Here is a 21003-nt window from a genome sequence, read left to right as displayed (position 1 = left end):
AGATATGATAAGAGATACGAAAGAATATATTCAATAAAAGTTTTATGGTTTCAATGACATTTTATGAAGGTATATTTACAAATTTTTCAAAAATATATACATAAAATGCTTCCACCACATATACTTATTATTGTTCTAGATAATTTAAAATTTTTTACAATCGAATCTGTCTTTAACTAAATTTTAATTCTGTCATACACAATTTTAAATTCAAAAATTGTAATTGTTGATGGTGAAAAATTAAAAAAAATGTGAATACATTTTTATAAATTGCCTTTGAAACCATTCCTGTTTAAAACATTTTTTATATCTTACTGTTTTAACAGTATACGTATACTCAGAAACATAAAAGCTGGTTTTTTAAAGGGACAGTTTCATGAGTAATAAGCGTATATTATTAAAAAACTACATATCTATTTTTTATTTGTACTATACATGTTGATAAAAAGTGAAGAAAACACTTGCGTGTGTGGCCTCCTTGTAAAATATACTATTATATGCTATTTAAAAATAAACTTGGTATATTGTATTCGAAAAGTCCACTTTGATACGTTGCGTCTAAGGACAATAGTCATGAATGCCATGTAAATTCGCGACAACGCTTAGCGACCGGCTAATTTACTGTGTTAAATCGGCTGACAATGTGACAGTGATAATTTGCCTCACGATCGTAGTCGCGGGAATTCCGGATTACGATTTGCGGCACGTGAACCAATCCCACGCGCTCGGCTATTATTTACCTGGCGGTAAAAGTAAGCGCGAGCGGCTAAGAAGTTTAGGACACACATTTCATCACTTTCGCATGAAATCCGTTTTAATCCTCATAAAATTTTAACGATACTTGCGCACGTAAGTCGTGATTGAATCTTCTATAAAATTCCAGTCCGAATATACACTTTTTTGTAAAACTACGAATTTTTACGATGATATAGCTAAAATTTATATGTGTAGGCAAGCACATGCAGACGTGTATAAACAAATAAATTGATACATCACGGCTGACTGAACGATGCATTCTATTTTTTATACTTCTGGTTCTTTTGTTATTCCGCAAAAATATTAGCGCAACTCGGTTTTTTTCGAGATACTTTTATTTTGCCTCGATTTATATTTGATATCTCATGTTAACGATGTTAACGCGTCTAAAAATTAGTGATTAAATAGAAACGGTTTCTATGATACTTGTTCTTTTCTTTTGGCATTAACAAAATCAAATCATTTAGAAAAAAATCTCGCTTGACGTACTTATCGTCGAGCGTACAAGTATTACACATTACATACATATATGCTCGTGTTCAACGTCGTTCCTTGAGGATTTCATTTGCGCGAAACGTTGGCCATAAAGCGCTTCACCTTGGTCTCAGAATTAGTAAGAGCGTTTTCAGGAAAGTGCTGTAAACGTATTGCCCGAGTGAAATGATTAAAACTTTCATCGCTGCCTCTCTTATCAGCGTTGCTCCGTACGTATTTTAATAAGGCAACATACGCGATTTAAATGCGAAATTCCAAATGATATTAATACCGTTGACTAGAGTGGAAAACTAAAATAAAAAAACTTGCGGATGCTCTCTAAAATCTGTTCGCGAAAACTTTTTCTTCGGATTTCGAAAATTACGGATTTAGTATTCGTTTTAAATTAATTTTGATTTTCCATTTTATACAGCCATTATAATCAAGATCCTATTCGCGTAATTAAATCCATCCACATAAAGATTTTTCACTGTTGGATACGATCCGATCTTTTGCCGTGAATTTCGTTATTTATTTTTATGTTTTTTATTTAATTATTTTCTTCGCTTTAAAAGAGGCCAAAGGGCTTCGAGCAAAGTGTTGTTTTACGCTCTTATTAGCTTGTCGGATGCTCCTTTAATGTCGCTCGAGGTATATTGTTAATTGCTTCACTCTACGGTTTCTCCGCTTTGAATAAATTTTTCCTTCCGGCGAAAAAGTGTATTCGTCCGAGCCAACGTACTTCTTTCCCTTTTTCTTCTATTTTCTTTTTGGCGTAAATAGTCAGGGCGTGTACACAATATTATCCGACGAACTTCCAAAGAATGTCATGCAATTTCAGGAACACAAAGGCCGGTGAGAAAATATCATTAAAGTTCCTGTTTTTCCGTATGTCCCGTATGGGGCATCGAGAAAATTTCATCGAGCGAGGCAAAAAGATATTCGTTTAGAACATAATAGGTTGAAATGTCGACTCGACATTCTGCAGCTTTTATATCTTTATTTCGTATCGTGGGGATTTGATTTCCTTTCGATGACTTTGAATCTTCCGACACGACAGACTATCATGTGTGTTCTTTATGCCCCTTAACTAGTAGAAAAGTCGAGTTTGTGCTCGGCAAGCAGACACCGGCGCGGCGACTGATAAGAACATCGAATGTACAGTTGGGCTTCCTCGATAAAAACCAATAGCCCAAGCAAGAATTTTCATATGTTGCTTATCGACGCAACCTTCGAAAGTGACAATGGCCCCCCTGACGAAGAGCAAAATGTCGCCGCTAGGGGCGACAGCCTGCTCTGTTATCCGATAATAATACTCATCAAAGAGCTTCTCGGCTCCATCGAAAGTCGATCAGTACCCATGAAAAATTCGCAGTGGCCTGATTCGCGAGTTTCAGATATCGAGTTTCTTAAATGATCATCAGAGGAGTGAAAATTATACTAAAACTTTATATATATTCGTAAATACCTATAAATTTGACTTTTAACGTATATGTGAAGTCAATTAATAACGTGTTAAAATAATTAAGCCCGCGCTTGTAATATGCGCTTGTGAAATTGCAGAAGAAACCATCAGTGATCACCGTTTTAAAAATGTTTTATTCCGTATCAAATGTGATATGATTGTCGGACTCACATAATTTCGTTTTTAAATTACTTTTTGTCACGTACAATCGCTCGTAAACGATAAACAGCGACATAAACGCGGGCCAGTAGATTGCAATAACTCCGTCATGTAATGGCGGAGTAACAATCTTCGCAATTGAATTACGTTGACGGGAATTAAGCGAGCGCAAAGTAAAGTACAATTAACAAACACGCCCTACCTACAACCGCATAATACGCCGCTGTTAAAACACTTCGTAAACGATGCGTCCTGTTTTCCAGTGCAAAATGCGAGGTACGGTGACATGCGCATAATGATTTGCTTTATGGAATGTAGATTTAAAAGCATAAAATTTTAAGCAAAACAATTGTTGATGCGAAGAGTCACATTAGTGGATAAATATAGAATAAATACTTATTGTAAAAAAAGCATCTTTTATTATTATTATTTTTTTACTAAAATGTCATAATTATAAGAATCTAAACGGAATATAGTAAATCAAACGTAAAACTTTCATTTCTGTTAAACTATAGCTAATAAATAATCCATGAATGACCATTCAAATAATTTAACCAAATTCTTGTTAAATAACGATTAATCTCAAATTGTCCATTTTTGATAGTATCTCTATTAAGTTGAAATCTCCATTAATCCTCGGGTCATCTCGATTACCCAAAACGAAAGAAGTACATTAAAATTACTGTAACGAGCTTCATTTTTTTAACACTGGGATATAAAAATCACCCTAAGTGATTATTTCCGAGTTAAGCAAGTTCACACCTATTGTAAAATTAAGTGTTATTTATATGTTAACTTATTCTATTTTCGATTTTGTTACTCGAAGCGGGAAAATACGTTCAAAATTTTGGATTAATCTTTTTTTTTACAAGAATTTAATTGAACATTATCTCATTTTATAACTATTCTAATCTTTGGTATTAAATATCTTGTTAACATTAAGCTTCAAGTTAAAATTGTGTTAAAGTAGATCCCATTTGAATTGAAGTGAAAAATTGGCTTTGCTCTCTTCATATTCCCCAAGTTTAATCTGCGAAGAATTATCCATCTTTAGTCGGTTATAACTTAGAAAGAGTATCGGCGCTTTGATATCTTTACTGAAGAAAGATTGACTTTAAATTACTCAAAAAGTTTACCTTTGAAGTACCTTACAGTACCTTACAGTACGATGCACATTTTGCATATTTAATAATGTCACTTTCAGTATAAAATATCATCTAGTACCCGTTGGTACGTAATCCTGACAGTACATTATGTAAATGTGGCATGATAAAATAGAATACCAGTGACCTGTAAGGGAATTCAGTACGTGATTGTGAGATAAGCGCCTCTTTTGTTACACGTTCCGATACGTCTAGAATTTGAATGGTGTGTGGAAGCTGGTCAAGTATCTTGTATCTTCGGGTGCATTAGCGAGCTGCCTGAAAGGTCGCAATAAATTATGTGATAACCGGCCGCACTCTTCCTCTCGTGCGCGCCCACTTCCCCTTCTCTCCTTTTCTGCCTGCCGTCGTTTTCATTTTCCACGTTCCCGTTTCACATCGCTGCTATGTTCCGTTCTCGTTATACGACGGCATAGTTTAAAGGGCGAATTTCCGTTTTGTTATTATTTGAACAGGTCTAAACGGGGGAAATCGATAAATTCCCCCGTTTGGCATCTTCCCGCGCCGCGCCGGAGTCTCGTAGCATTAACCGGAGATTAACATTACCGCTATTTACACGGATAACTCTCTAACGCGGAGAATGAACGGTAAACTGGAGATGACGACGTCGGGTCGGCGAGAAGTTCACTAAAGAAATTTATCATAATATACCGGAGCAATTTGAAACTTCCAGAGAATTTTATGGCTTACAAGATAATACGTTAATTTTATTTTTATCGCTTAGAAAGAATATAAAACATTCAAATATTGATTTGGATTAACGTTACGAAACGTTGATAAGAAATTAAGTAACTGACAAATTTTGATAATATCTGTGCTATAAATAAGCGATTGGCTTGACGTTATTGAGATATCGTTTTATCTTTCAAATCTGTTTGAAAGAAAGAGTGTCCTAGTTTTTTCAAAGTGGTCGGAGGACAGTTTGAGAGAGTGTGTGCGTAAAGGCGGCAAGCAGGATTATACGTTTTGCCGCGACAAGACGATAACGACGCTTAATTGCATAAAGCAATATAGAAGGATAATAAAAGTGTCTTTAGAAGGAGAGGGAGAGGAAGAGAGGAGTGCTTGTCGTTGGACGCTTTCTCTAACCGCTTGCCACTCAACGCAATTTTCTTGTCAGCAAATTCCCCCTTACCTCTCGTTAAATGAGAGCAGCGTCTCCAACAGCTCGAAGTTTTCCTCGGTTATTTAGATGCCAATTACAATAATCGGCGAATATTTCCTTTCCCAAGGCGCTGCCAGATGTCGCAATTCTCATCAATATCCGAGATGGAACTCGCCCCTTTGAATTTACACCGCCTCTGTAAAAATTGTCCGATAACCCTGTAAGATTTTCTCTTTATTTTTTTACTTTAAGGAAAAAATACTCTGAAAAATGCTGTGATTTATTTTTTAAATACGTATTTTTTTTAGCGAATAGAATATACGTTGTATACATCGAGTAAAATTGTATACACCCATATAAATTGATGCGGAATTTAATCAAAAATATAACGTAACGAATTATTGGAATAATTTTTTTCGTGCAGTTGTAAAATCAATGATGAAAACTAAAATTGTTTAATACACGTCGTATTTAAAACACCATGTACCTATATGCCGGATTAACAATTTTTATTTTAGTTATTTTGAGAAAAAAATTGCCGTCTAATTGCCAAGTCAGGTAATACATGCGGTATTTCTAGTGTCGCTTTCTGAAGAGAATACTCTATAGATTTCGACGAAAATTTCATTTTGTACAGTTCAGTTCCGGTCGATGCGGAGTCTGAAGTTTTCAGGGAGCTCCCAGTACTCAGATGTTTGAAGGACTCAGGAGAGGAGAAACCAGGACTCGAAGCTTTCGAAGAAAAGTACGGTAGACGTTCTTTTGTCCTTCTCATGTCAAGTCTCGTTTACCGTTCATCTGTCGCAACTGTTTTAGCAAAGCGACCGCTATAAAGACGAAAGCAAGGTTTTAGGCGAGAGAACAATTTTCTTACTCGAAACTTTGCCTTGAAAAATTTAATACTGTGTTTTACAGATCAGTATGAATACAAAGAAATATCAGTCATGACATTGCAAATCCAAGTGCAGTTATTTGTACACGGACAAATGTGTAAAAATGACACATTTGATTGTCATCTCTTTTTACACACTTCTTGCGTGATGTTAAATTACGTCACTTAACATGTTTAGTCGTATTAAATTAAAAGTTAATATGTTCAATTGTATTAAATGATTTGATTTAAAACGGCAAGAAATATGTAAGAAGAACTTCAGCTAAGATAACACATTTGGGTTTGCAATGGATGAACGAAAGAAATATTAGCCGTAAATAAAATCTTGCAAATTCAGGAAATTTATGAGATAACGAAAACGAACGGTCTGGATGTTTTTATTTGTTAATAATTCTCTCATCGTATTATTATATTATCTTATTGTCATTTTATTACTATACTATCTCATTTAGGGCTGGTTGTTCCAGCCTGTTGGTAAACTACCTAATATAGTTAAATTATATGTACGTCTTTGTTTATCCTTTACATTGGACAAAGATAGACATGTGATTTAACTATTAGGTAGCTTACCAATAGGTTGGAACAACCGGCCCTTAATGACAAATTGCGTTATCCCATGATTATGTATACAAAAATAAGTACAGACGCAACGGAGTTGCGCGTATTCTCTACCACGGGGAATTTAATATTAATAATTCTGGAGCTTCCACTTTCACCGTAACATCCGACACAAAGGACCGTAATAATTCCATTATTACGGTTGTCCAAATCAAATAACATAGAACAGAGCATGGTCGACTGTAAAATTGCGACATTAGGATAGCGATTGGACCGTTCTCAATTACCTATCGATCTCTCCATTATTAATGAGACTCTAAAAGTGTATCAATGATGAATACGCGGACGAAATTTGTCGCGCACGTCGATATAATTTGAAATTTATTAATGCCCAACGAGGAGCAGTCGGCGGAGGATATTTAATATTTATTAGATAGCGGCTGCGAACTCCATTCTCGCGACTCCTTTATAAATCGACCAGGTCAAAGGAACACCGGAGATTCTTTACGGTTCGTTTTAGCTCTTCAATAACGGGCCGTGGCGGGATACGTGACGAGAGATTTTCCAGTGAGTTTTATGTCAGTGACCATCGGTTCCACGGCACGTGGACATATCCGTAAACCTATTCGAATCGTTCTATATCAGTCATCGTGACAGCGACTACACGATTTAATGACATTTAACCTCTCCGAGATATCGTTCAGCATAGAGAAAATATTGTAGGATAAATCACATAAAAAATATATTTACAACATTTTGTTGTGAAGCAAGAGTATAACGATATTATAATATTTACTACTAGGAAAATTAACAATATTTATACATACATATATTTTTACTATTATATTAAATAATTGAAATTACTGTACGTTATAAAAAGTTATATTTTAATCTGTGGTATGAAAACTGACAATTTTATTATTTCAAAAAAGTTATTGTACTGATATTGCAATTTTTACTAGAAACATAGTGAAATATACAATTTGTATATAGTCAACTGTCCTCAGGTTATAAAATTTCTTCGATGAAATTTATTTGTTCTAAATTATTAGATTACATAATTGCGAAAAATTACAATCACATATTCTTTTATAAAATATAGAACATACGCAACATCTTTGAATAAAAATATTGTAATTTCCATTATAATATCAGTATTTCAGTATGTACATACATACTGAAAAACTGACAAAAACTAACAAAGACGTTATGTACATTGTATAATCTTTACCACAATATTTTCTCCGTATGCTGACACATATATAGTGCAAGAGTGCGTTGTAAAAGATTTGTTATTGCAGCTTACTTTTTAATCGCTTTTTATAGTTGATATATTCTCCTCTTTTCTTTGTTATACGGAATTTCTCTTTTTCATAAAACAGTATGGAATTTTTTTCTCTTTAGAAAGTTGACATAATGCTGCTTGAAAGCTTAAGATAAACACCCTATACTTATCTCTTATTCTTTGTACACTTTACCCTTATATCTCGTCTTGGCGTATCTGCGTACAAATCTGCGCATCTGTGAGAAACGCTCATGCTTGTTGCTCCATCGTAGAACATATTTTTTGGCAATGACATAAGGGCAAATGAAAAATATCGATCTTACGTGTTTACTTGGCTTATATGCTGGATACATTACCTGAGCATAAAATATTAATTTATATGAATGCAATAATGAAAAATTAACATTATGAAATTACAGCTAACATTCGACGTAGGTAACACTCGTTACATAAAATATTGAGTCACATCATTAGATATTTAGTGAGAGTTCTAATCGTGCAATAAGACTGTCGACGAGAAAGAGAAGTGAATAGAGGGAATATCTAATCAATTAAATCTCATAGACATTCCGTATTCTCTCTATTCAAATCTCTTTCTCGTCGACACAATTTATCGCGCGATTAGAACTCTCACTAAATGCCTGATGTCGAATGTTAGCTGCAATTTCGTAATGTTAATTTTTCATTACTGCATTCATATAAATTTATATTTTGATTTAATTAGGTGTTTAATGTTAATATTCAAAAATCTTTTCCATCTTTTTACCAGAAAAATTTTCTTGTAATCGGAATTTTAAAAAATAATCTAAAGCATGAAGCATGTAATATCTTAAAAATCTTCATATTGTGATATCTCTCTAAATATTATGCATATACACAGATACGTATAATTTCCTCTATGTAATTTCCATAGAAACAACCTCTTGTAATACAACTTTTTCCATTTATTTTTTAACTTATGGGCGAAAATTCAGCTCGTGCTCATGAAAATACCTCATTAAAATTAAAATTAAAATTTTATATAATAATAATTTATAGTTGTGATATCTTGAAAAATAGAAACTTCGCGAAACTAATATATATATTACAGTCCTTTACACGATTCGAACCAACTTTTACTGTTGGTAGTGTTTAACAACGCAAAAAATGTGAAGAACGCATTGAGGTAACGAGTAACGAGCGGCGAAGGAAAAGTTTAATAACCGCTCTTAGGTGACAACGCGGGCGCAGCAAGAATAATTGACGCAAAACCGCTTCAGCAATGGTCTTCGCGGCCGTCGTGTTATGATTTATGCTTCATCGAGAACACGCTGGCCAACTCTGTGATGTTCGTGCAGTATTACTGTCGTAGTTTTACCGACCATTAGTCCCATGTATGATGCATTCCTTTACGGTCTACCACTTTATTAACACTTCGGCCATCGCAACAAAGGTGTATGTGAATGTATTTGTATTTTCTCGAGAGTTACACTAACTTGTATATATTATGTGAGACAATCTCAGTTTACATTTATTTCGCATTTGTACTTATCACATACGTATACGTCATTAACGTAAAACCGCTTGAGGAAGTTTTCTCAACTTGAAGGAGCAAAAAAGTAAGCAACTTGTGCGAGAATAAAAAAAATCGAAAAAGTTTTTATAGCTATAAGAATTTAGTGCTCGTATTAAATTTAAACGACACTTTAAAACTTATTTTTTGCGTTCTGTAACTATAACGTGCAACAAAAAATTGAATTTTTTATAATTTATTGGTATGGGAGATTTATATTTTATATTTTGTCAGTTTGAAATTGATAATCTGTGTATGTGATATCATGAGTTTTACATACGAGTTTGTTTTAATAAGTATTTTTTATGTTTATTATAATTATACTTGACTTGAAAAAAGCTTTTCTTCAATTTTTTGTTTTTTGTATTCTAGCTTTTTTTATCGCATTAAACAATTTCTGCTAGATTGCTTGATTCTCGAATCGAATGTTTATAAATTTATCAATATTATCAAATTTCTATTGAAATTTATCAATGTATTGAAATATTTTAGAAATATGTTTTTAAATTTGAGGAAAATACAGAAAAGAAATAAAGAATTTTAAAATTTTGTATGAAAAATTCCTTTAAACTTTAGACGATAAGTAACACTGTAGATTCGAATGTCATGGTATTCGAGAAGACATAACTGTAATTTATATATAATTACTGTAACAATATAAAAAAATGTTTAAAGTGTTATAGAAACTAAATGCTACAAAAACGCATTTATTTCTCACGTGTCAGATTTACAACGTCTAAGTTTTCACCAATGTCTAAAAATACTAGATAAAAAAACTTTTATTACGTATTTATTATCACCCTTGTCATTATTCTTTTTGTAAATATTCAAGCATGAAATGCTTTAAGAAGCAAAAACGAATTTTACAGAATTTATAGTCCAATATCCAGTCGATGATTCCGAAAAGTCACATGATAAACATGATAAAAATAATTACTTAAATTCATTATTTATTCATGTGTCATGTGTAGAATGACAAGAAAAACGAAATATCAAAATCATGAGAAGCATATATCTTTGAAAATATCTAACTGTTCCGCTAATTTCTTCTATGATAATATTAATAATAAGATGTATTAGAAATATAACAAAAAAGTATTCTATGTAAAACAATGTGTGCGAGTATAAAAATGAAAGACTAACATATATACGATTTGTTTTTACAGGGAACCGTCCAATAGAGACTCTCTTCTCGCCCAGACGCTCTTAAAGGCAGCTGTCTAAGGTAAGCTTTCTGCGACACTTAATTCTTTTTTGCACTGCTTAACTCATAAACCCGATTGCCCAATAACAACGAAAGCAGCAAGCTTTTACAGCCCTTGTTTGTGCAAGCAAGAAATTCTCTGCTTTTACATGCAAATCTTCTTAAGAAATTTATTAAGCTAAATGCTAATAAAATGTTTCTCTGCAAAATGAATAAAAAATGAATACACTATTCCGTTGAATTAAAATAATAAATAATAACGGTAATAATAATGAATGACGCTAAGAAACGACAAAATAGAAATTATTTTTATACGTCAAGATAGAATTCACGACTTGCTTGAGGAGATCGCTAAATCCGGAGATCACGCGAATTAAATTAATTACAGTACGCAGCGAAGATAACGATATGCTAATTCGTACGTAAAGACGACGAGTTTAATGGCGTAAAGCTCCGTAATTGCGAGCGCGACGAGACAATACGTCGCGTAGTAACGAGCCGAGTTACAGCAATAACCGGCGCCAACAGCGCCAATTAATTTATTATAACAATTCTACCTTTCAGTTAGTAAACAATACCGGCGACGGGAGGAATTATGCGCCGCGAGACTGCTGTGTCATGTCTCGACGTGTGCGTTTGTATCCATGTCTGCCTGTTTCCGTATGAGTGCGGCGCGTAATAAGTCCGAAGTGCCGTAATTAATTCGTCATTGATTGAAATGTAAAATTCCAGCAAAACTAAAATCCTCCATAAATTCCCAACTTGTTTCAACGCTCAATGATTAATAAGCTCTTTGGGATTTGTTTTTTAAATTGCTTTTTTAGAGAATTTTTTAAGTGTACAAAATGTCCCAGACATCGATAGAAAGAGAAAGAGAGATATTTTATTTGTGAATTTTCTACTATATTTAATGTGGAAATTTTCTTAATAGAAGGGGAAAGAGATGATTAATAATTCTAAAGTTATAGCGACTAAAACTGAAGGACTTAAGTCAAATTCAAACAGATGGTAAAATATCCTTTGTTTAATTTAGAAATTGAGGATTGGAAACTTGGGACAAATGATGAGAGAATAAATTCTCAAGAAGACACTTTTGTAAACAAAATTCGATTTCAAATCAAAGAATGTATAAATAAATAATATATTAGACATGGAACATTTTATGTTCCGAAAAAGAGATGCGAGCGATTGTGAGTAATCTGCTTGAGCCTTGTCTCTCATCGTAATCCGATCGCGTTTCTTCGACATTCCAAGGAGCGTTAAACCAGAAACTGCGAGGGTGGAGTACGCGGCCGCTTGGAGAACTTCATGTCTAATGGCTCGTAAAATTAAATGTCGTGCACGTCAAGCAGGAATAATAATTGATAATAACTACGAAGTAACGAAGAAATAATGCGTCAGTCACTTTTGCCATGTTATGGCTTGTCCTTCGCTGAGAATTCTCGCGAATCTAGTAAGATTGAAGACATCAATACTAAAATATTTCAGAATCAAATAAAACGTTCGTCTAAATATTTCAGTAATTTTCTATTATTTGTTATTAAAGTCACTGGCAACAAAGAATACGTTATTCCTATTAGTTTACGCACACATGATAGATTTTACTAATATTAAAACAAAACTATATTATTGATACAAACATATTGTATGTATTATATGTATACTTTTAATATGAGGACTAATCAGTTGAAATTTGTCATTATGGTACGTACACGTACACACTACGATTTGTAGTAGATAAATATATTAGTTTCGCTCATTTTCACATAAATTTTCAGGTAATTACTTCAAATTTTTGCATTTTTATAGAATGGAGATACGCTATATATCGTACTGCTACATAAAAATAAAATATTAAAAAAAATATTTCATTTACATAGTTCTAATTTTGAGTTAACTAGATTCGAAAATCGTAAAACTATAAAGATTGCAATAATATCAAAATTATAAACGATTAAAATTAAATATTAACATCGAGAAAAGTTTCTCTGCGCGCTCAAAATAATTATGCTTACGCAAACTAATTAATTTTCTCTCTCAGTCCATATTATAGTTATTATAGATATACAGATATTATATATATATATATATATATATATAACTTTTTTATTACTTAACTGGAGTTTAGTTTTTTAACTTGATTACATGTAGATATTATGTAAATTATATCAATTATGACAAATTGATGATTTCATCTTTAATTGGGATTTAAGTTTTTATACATTGCTAAAAAAAAATACATTTTGATTAGGTATTACTTATAAATTTACAACAATACAAATGAATATTTTTACTATAAAAGGATGTTTAATATTATACATATATAATTCTATTCTCGAATTAATATTTTTGACTTTAATAAAATTCGCACAAATATAAATCCTTAACGCTTATCAAACTGTCAAAATATACAATTCCCGTAATGACAGTTGTTTGTGGTACGAAGTAACACGTGTTGGTACGAACTTATGACGAGCGTACTATGATTTCCTTCCATCTTCAAAAACAAATCAAGTTTTCAATCACGAATAAAATTACTCACATAGCAGGTAATTCTGTTTTATTCAAGATATTAAAATGCACAACATGACAGCTGTTTGCTGTATAAAGTAAGCAAAACAAGAAAACTAATCAGCATTGGAGAAGCGCAAAAAGAGAAATTTCAATTTTATACGCGTCTCTTTTAAGAATTAACTATTAAAAGTTGATTCAAGCAGAGATTATGAATATAAAATAATCTAAAAGAAGTATTAACTATATATAAATATATCTTTTGAAATCTCTTCGAGATTACTTTTTGAGAATCTGTTTGAAATTTAGAGTTTCCGAGAAGAATGCGATGCACTTTGTTAAGTTGGTAAATTGGAAAATAAAGTTGTACAAAATATACTCTTAGCTACCGCGTTTCTTGGCATTTTGTTAAATCCACACGTAAATTTAAAGCACATATTTAACCACACGAACTGATTTATCCGACCTTACTGAACGACACTACGACGTAAAAACGATTTTTATATAGTTATTTTATCGCGCGTACGAGCAAGTTGGCGCGTTTCCCGACTGCGATGCGCTAACTGCGTCTGGAGTGCAATGAACGCGAGTTCGCGACGAGGTAGTCGAATAGCAGAAGGGTTAAAGAGGCCGCGGGGGGGGGGGGGTGAGATGTACACTGCTGCAAAAGCAACGACCGGGGCTGACCTGAATCTACGGACGGTGCGATGAAAAGAGAACGACAAAAGCTGCGATCTGCGGCACGAGGACAAGAGTGAAAATACGTAAAATAAGGCCGCGAGACCACTCATATATATATATACCACACACATATACATATATATTTACACTTACACACATATGTATGTATATATGTGTGTATGTGTACATACGCGTGCGAATGTGTGTATATATACATACGTTCTCGTCCCTTTAGATCGTAACGTATGATCCAATCGCATCGGAGGTCGGAGAAATTATACAGTTGCGGTTTGCGCTATTTAATGTTTAAGGACTGTTAAGGCGTCGCGGTAGAAAGGAACGATTCCACTTGCGATTATAGGGGCGTGAAACCATTCGCATTGCGGTGAGATGATATGAATTTACTTTTAAATCTGCGGAAGAACACCATCTGCCATAATTGAAAACAGAAACTTCGTAACATATATAATTTCCGTAGGAAATAGATCCGTCTTAAATCTGTATTTTAAAAAAATGGAGAAAGCATGATCTGCATTTTCTGTGAAGATTACGCATTGCTAAGCTCCCCGTGATTTCCATTTTTTAAATATGGATTTGAGACGGTTTGGAAATAAGAGTTCCTCAATTTTCTTACGAATAAACTTACGGCAGTGGGGAGACGACTAAAACGATGTCGAATAAAAGAGGGTAAACACACGTATTATAAATCCTCCACAGATTCCGTGTAGAAAACACAACGCGCAGTTTGTTTTTAATTTAAGCGCAGGACAAGTCCCGAAGGTGAAACGTGAAATGAGAGAAATCGCGTTAAAGTTTCATATCTCCACTGCAGATAATTATTAATGTTTAACGTCGCCTCGCTGCCCTCTTCTTATCTTTCTATGGCGCAAATTACATCGCGCCATAGAGGTAACATCATCCCGTAGATACCTGCACGTAGGAAGAGACATGTGGGAAGATCAAGGGGTGGAAGGGGAAAGAGAGGAAAAGAAAAGGAAGAGAGAAAGTATCGAAATTCGTCGGCGTAATCGAGATCGACGTTGTCGATGGTAAAGGTTGAAGGGTATCGTAAATTTGTCCGCGACGCGAAGGAGTATACCTGCGAGCGTTAGTTACGTCACTACTGTGCAGCACGTCGGAGAAGCTCCGAAGATCCGAAGACATCCGCCACTGCGGGGACTTTGGGGTCGGGGCAAATTAGTTCCGTTCGAATTTCGTGTCGTAATCCCTGGGCACGCGAGAAACGTCAGAAAGAACGACGTTCGTATACGGTATCCCGTATACTTCCGCTTCTCCCCCGAGAATTTTCGCGAACGTGAGAGCTTTGCATGCCGCTCGATCTAACGCTTGTACGTGTTCCTCATCTTTAAACAAAATATTGCGCGCGCACGCACGATCTGGATCAAAGCATATAGAAGCATGTTACACTCTTAGATTTTTTTGGATTAAAAGAAACTACGTTATTGAGCGAGATGTAGACATACAATAGTTAATAATAAAAATGAAGTTTCGAAATATTTCAGAAACATGCTATTCTTCGCAACATTTTCTCTGATTCTTTTCATAATGGGCACAGCCCTTAGGGTACCAAATTTGTCTCCATCTCTCATGGCCAAATAAATAATATATAAGTAATATATATGTAAAAAACAGAATTATTATTTACACTCGAGGATTGTAACTTATGCATTCATCTTTTTATTGTTGACGTCATTTTTTTTATTCTACTGCCGTCAGCTTATTCATAAGAAAATTGAAAAGCTTATTTTTAAACTATCTTAAATCTATATTTAGAAAATACTTAGAAAGCGTGAAAGTTTTACAAGTTTATAGAAAATAGACCTTTGTTATAGATTATGTTTTCTTTTTTGTTTTACAAATATATAAGGAAAGTCGGGTTTGTTTTTTGAAGTTTTCACTCTGGTAATATGCATTTCCATAATAAAAAACGATTAGAACAAATTTTAAGGCAAAAAACTTCGAGGGCGTAGTTTTCCATTAACATCCATCGTATCGCAGAATCGAACTTTCCTCATCGAGAATGGAGCGCGTAAAGATCGGCCGAACTTTCTCGTTCAGATGTGCTTACAAAGAGCTCTGGCCTGGTTGCGTCCGTTATAGATAATTATTCAAACAAGAAACTAACGAGCTAATTCTGGACAGTCTTTTCTTCTTTTATCCTAATAATCTAATATCACATTCGATGCTTGAAATTTATTTATTAGAGTTCTTCGAATTATACAAACGCGGTTTGTAGAGAATCCTTTATTATTAAACGATTTAGATGGATAATATTTCAAATGTGATTATTTTTTACCAGTTAATCATTTATATTCCCGATAAATTATAAAAATCTTGCTTTTTCTCAAATATTTGTTTTTCTATAAGAATTTTATCTATTTTATTAAAACTGCAGCATTAATATTAAACAATGACTAAAACAAAATATATAACTTTTTGTCTTTAGTACATAATACATAATATAGTTACATTTAGCATATCACATGTATATCGATATTATCGATATTATAAGAATTTCTATTCTATTCTAATATCTGGTGTCCAGTAATATCTAATTATTTGATTTTGATGATTTTATAATTTACGATTTTTACGGTGTTGCAATTCCGCATGACTAAATGTACATTTATTGCTAAAATTGTTAGCGAAATTATTTCGATATTGAGTCTTTTTGAAAGATTTATTATATACAAATACATCGAGTACGTATTACAATAAACAACGCTATTACCGTGATATACTAAATGTATGCTTTATAATTTCTCGATTGCCCCGATTTCTCGAACTTCGTATCGCTTGTGATGCTTCAACCACACTTGCCGCCGTGAAGACGATGAGGATCTCGTATCGCTTCGTTAAGCGCGCGAGTTAAAGCGACGATCCGGTGCATGGTTGGCTGACTGTGTCTCTCCTATCCGCGGAATCGAACCGTTTAGGACAACATTTCGTCGAGAATTTCCACCGGCGAAGCCGCGTAATAGCTTTCGGTAGTTTGAATGTCTACAGAGGTAATTTGTTTCGGAGAGTGAGCTGGATGAGGCAAGGGGGTGAGCGAGGGCGGAGGTCGGAGGGCGGAGGGCGGAGGGCGTTCGTTTAGCCATTCGTTCCTGGACGAATTTTATTGAAACTTTATGAACGAAAGAAGAGCTGTGTTCCAGATTCGGCACGGCAGAAAGGAAATTGGAAACAGAAACAGGATCATCGCGGGAGCGATAACTCGTGAATCGTGTGCTTTTCAGGCAAATCGATTGTCTCTGTATATGATGGTAATAGTGGTGACCGCTCGAGATAATTGAAGAAAATGTGGTGAAGACAATCTCTCTCTCTCTCTCTCTCATATAGTACGCGGAGATTAGTACTGATATTGAAACCTTTGCGAAATCTCTTGTACGAGTATATCGTTAAAAAAATGTTCTAAAGCATTTTATCGTCACCTCTTTTTATTCATATATTCTTTCTGATAAATTTTGACATTGTTTTTAGAAACAGTGATTTCACTGAATACTGCTCACACAGTTTTGAACAATTAACTTTGAATATTTGTAACTGACGCTTAAAGAGAAAGAATAGATTTCTGTCAAAGTAAAATTTGCTTGGAATTAAATCTTCTCATTAAATTTCAGAAAATATCTCCAAAAGTCTTTCGAGTTCTCGCGCGATTCATGTTCTTCAATGTTTGTAATATTTTTCCCTGTTTAGGAGAACGATATTTAAATGACTTGTTATAATCATTGGCGATGGTGGCATCGTGTTTGTTTATTCGTTTATCATGAGGAAAGAGAGAGAAAGAAAGAGAGAGAGATAGCGAAAAAGAAAAAGAAAAGAAAAGAACGATAAGGAGCGATATTTTTCGGCTCGTTGTGCCATTCGTCACGACTAAAGAGACGATTGATATGCTGAACGAGTTGTCCTCGACGACGTAGATGGATGGCGTCTAGATTCCGTGGATCGCAGGTGCGATTCATATCCAGAACTCCTCCTTTACTATCGACCTCTTTTCTGTTCGCATTATTCATCCTCTTATTGCGCTGAATTTAGGGAGCTAAATAACGGAGAAGAAAAATAATTATAAAGTTTATTAACTAAAGACGTCGATTTTTATCGCCCGCCTTCAGTATGTCTAAAATATCATTCTATTTAAGAAAGTAATCGGAGTATAATTTATTTAAAAAACAAATTGAAGTAAGATTCTAAAATGTGCAATCGAAAGATAAAAAAAACAGGCAATGAGAGTTAATACGCAGTTGAAGAAAGCAAACAACAAATTTTTCCAATCGCGAATCTGTCGACTTATCCGACGATCATACAGTTTTATTAACGATAAACAAATGATGAATAAACGAGTGAACGAATATTTTGGTTTGACGATCGTGGCGCATAGAGATGCGCTGGGCTAGTGAGTCGAAGATCCGAGATCAAATCCGGCCAAGAATTGTCGGTTTTTATTCGATCGCCACCCTTCTCAGTGATACAAAGTCAAAATAAACAGAATAAGAATTTCATCTGATCTAATTTATGTATTTTCGACTGATTATATTTACTTATATCTATAGAAGAGTCCCAATTTTGAACCGAACCGTTTGTTCGTTTATCAATAATAAAGCTATTTGTTAAATGAATCGATTAATTCACGATTGACCATTTGTTGTTTACGTCCTGTCAATTACCTTTTGTCTCTCATTGTCTAATCTGCTTGAGTTTAATAATTTCCGCAAATCTATGTGTATACTTTGATCATATTTCTTGAGCTATAATAAATCATATCTCTTTCATGCATCATATTATAAGAGATATTCGAGAGTGAAATAAAAATCTATGTTACTCCGGAACCGCCAATGATTTACAGCTACCTAAACATTAAAAGTCTCGTCTCTCGTAAAACTTGTATTTGATACGATCTGATTTTTAAGCCTTCGATCATGTAACTCAATTTCCAGAGATTCGTTGTTAGATACCTTAAATTCCCAGCTAGCTAACGACACATAAACTTCGTAGAATTGATCGTAAACTGCTAGTTGCCAAGATTTTTTCGCTTTTTGATATCGCGGCCGCGAGACCGAGGCGAGAGAGAGAGGAAAGAGATAACTCACGCCGTGAGTTTTCACGATATGGATAGCGAAGTTTCCCTTCCATTTCGCTGCTCCGCGCCATCCCCCGCGCCGCACTGTCTCATCCTCGCCATCCTGCGAATCACCGGCGTATTCTCGGTCCTATACGTTGGGCTTTATGAAAATCCCGTTGAAGTTTAGTCGGGCGAAATGGCGCTGCAAAAGTTCCGCGAATGCGGCGGCTGGCAGCGTCGTACGCTTTGTCTACTCGGCCGGCTTGTTCCCCGTTATTTCCCTAACGGAGAAAAAAATCTTTCGACGGAACGGAGAGAAGGAACGGTGGAAAGGGGGAACACTTTTCACTTTTCCCGGGAAATCCCGAAGGCTGTCCCCGTTGAAACAGCATAGCCGCGAAGTACCGTTCAATGAATTATGCATGTAAATCACAATTGGCTTTTCACGAATAACAGTCACTGTGTACTCGGAGTGGAGTTCCGAAACATACCATCTTATTAATTCCAGATCCTTCGATCGCTTTGGAATTCTAAACTGGAGAACGTTTCGAGGACAACCATCGTTTGCTGCAATCTTTTTACTAATTCAAATAATTTTAATATCAATATTTTAATATTTATATTTTTTATTCTCTCTCTCTCTCTCTCTCTCTCTCTCTCTCTCTCTCTCTCTCTCTCTCTCTGTGTGTGTGTGTGTGTGTGTGTGTGTTGTCAATAAGACACTATAGAACTCAAATTAAAAAGCCAGCTGAAACTAAGCAAGTAATATTTCGTTATTTGATTAAGTTCCACAAATATTTTAATTTTTTTTAAATTTTGATGAGCTATCTGACTCTGATAGAAGAACTTTCAAAAAATTTTTGCACATCTTGAGAGTAATTAATCTCCGTATCGAGAACATTTACTCATCATAATGGGGTCTCGAGAGTTTTTGAACGAGCCAGAAGTACGACCAAAGTTTCGACATTCAGCAAAACTTCATCACGATTGATAAATGAAAGAAACTTTCCTTATAGTTCAAGTATAATTAGAAAAATGCCGAATTCACCACTCTTGTTATCGTTCCTCTAAAACTCGCTTTTTATTTGAAAATATATACCTCAATATATTTGTGGTCGTATATATATATATGTATATATACACATGTATATACATAAATATATATACACTATCTAAAAATGTAATTACTTATTGTTAGAAGTGTAGCAGAATTAATTCCCTATTATTAATTCTCTTGTTTCTTTTATTAATTAATAATAAGAAATTAATTCTGCTACACACTTCTAAGTAACTATATTTTTAGATAGAAGTTTTAAGGTGTACATTTTAATGATAAATGAGAAATTACACACTTGAGCAACGGAAAACGATGACGTATAATGACGTCTTATCTTGCGGTCTATCTTCCCACGTTTCCAAGTTTCGAACATCTGCGATTTTCTTCGTCGAGTAATACGAGCTAGGCAGAATTTGCGCCGGTACACGGCAGATCTAACAACGATTCGGAGTTGAGATCTTGTAAATGAGCCTTGTTCACAAATTTATCTCCAGAGGTGTAGGTATTTCACCGACAAGACTAAAACTATATTACCATTAGGCACCTACCTTCGAGATTTGTCTTTTCGTAAAATTGCTGTCCCCTTTATCGCGACAAGCGCGAAGGCACGGAATTATCGGAGCGAGTCGATGATAACCGACGATAACGAGCGACCTGACTCCCTAATGATCCATGTATCACTCCAACTATCTAGCGCAGCGGCCGAAAGTTCATCTTGTTATCGCGCTACGGGGGTAAATCTGTACGTTCTGATGACCGCCATCTAGCCAGCAAGGATAGGACAAGATAAAGTAACTCCGGTCGTAGCTGCCAACGGTACGTGACACTCTTAGGCAAGAATCATAGGCTCCGGCTTTGTGGTGCTCGCACGTTTTTACTAAAGATTTTATTAACTCTCCTCGGGACTTAAAACGAGAGAAACGAGCATGCTTTCACTGTAACGAAATAATAATGATGATAGAATTTATTTAATCATTAGACCTTTTCTGTGAAGAATATCAGTCAAAAAATCCAAAGATTTGAAACAATAGCAATATTATTTTACAAAATTTATAATC

The 21003-nt window shown here is 34.5% G+C and overlaps 1 protein-coding gene across 4 annotated transcripts in view; it reads left to right on the top strand.

Moving 5' to 3' along the window:
• The window catches only part of Nachra3 (nicotinic acetylcholine receptor alpha3 subunit), an 86288-nt gene that overhangs the window by 16133 nt on the left and 49152 nt on the right, over window positions 1–21003 (top strand). For 3 of the 4 annotated variants that reach the window (XM_071701648.1, XM_071701652.1, XM_071701647.1), the window contains one exon: window positions 10576–10634. The gene's annotated coding sequence lies outside the window, so the exon portion shown is untranslated. Of the gene's footprint in view, window positions 1–5778; window positions 5868–10575; window positions 10635–21003 lie in introns of those variants that run through there. The other variant, XM_071701651.1, reaches the window with a different exon arrangement.

This window comes from Temnothorax nylanderi, unplaced genomic scaffold (assembly GCF_030848795.1).
Source record: "Temnothorax nylanderi isolate EJ_2023f unplaced genomic scaffold, tnyl_v1.0 TNYL_tig0027_pilon, whole genome shotgun sequence".
Lineage (NCBI taxonomy): Eukaryota > Metazoa > Arthropoda > Insecta > Hymenoptera > Formicidae > Temnothorax > Temnothorax nylanderi.
This window is presented reverse-complemented; position numbering and strand designations above follow the sequence as displayed.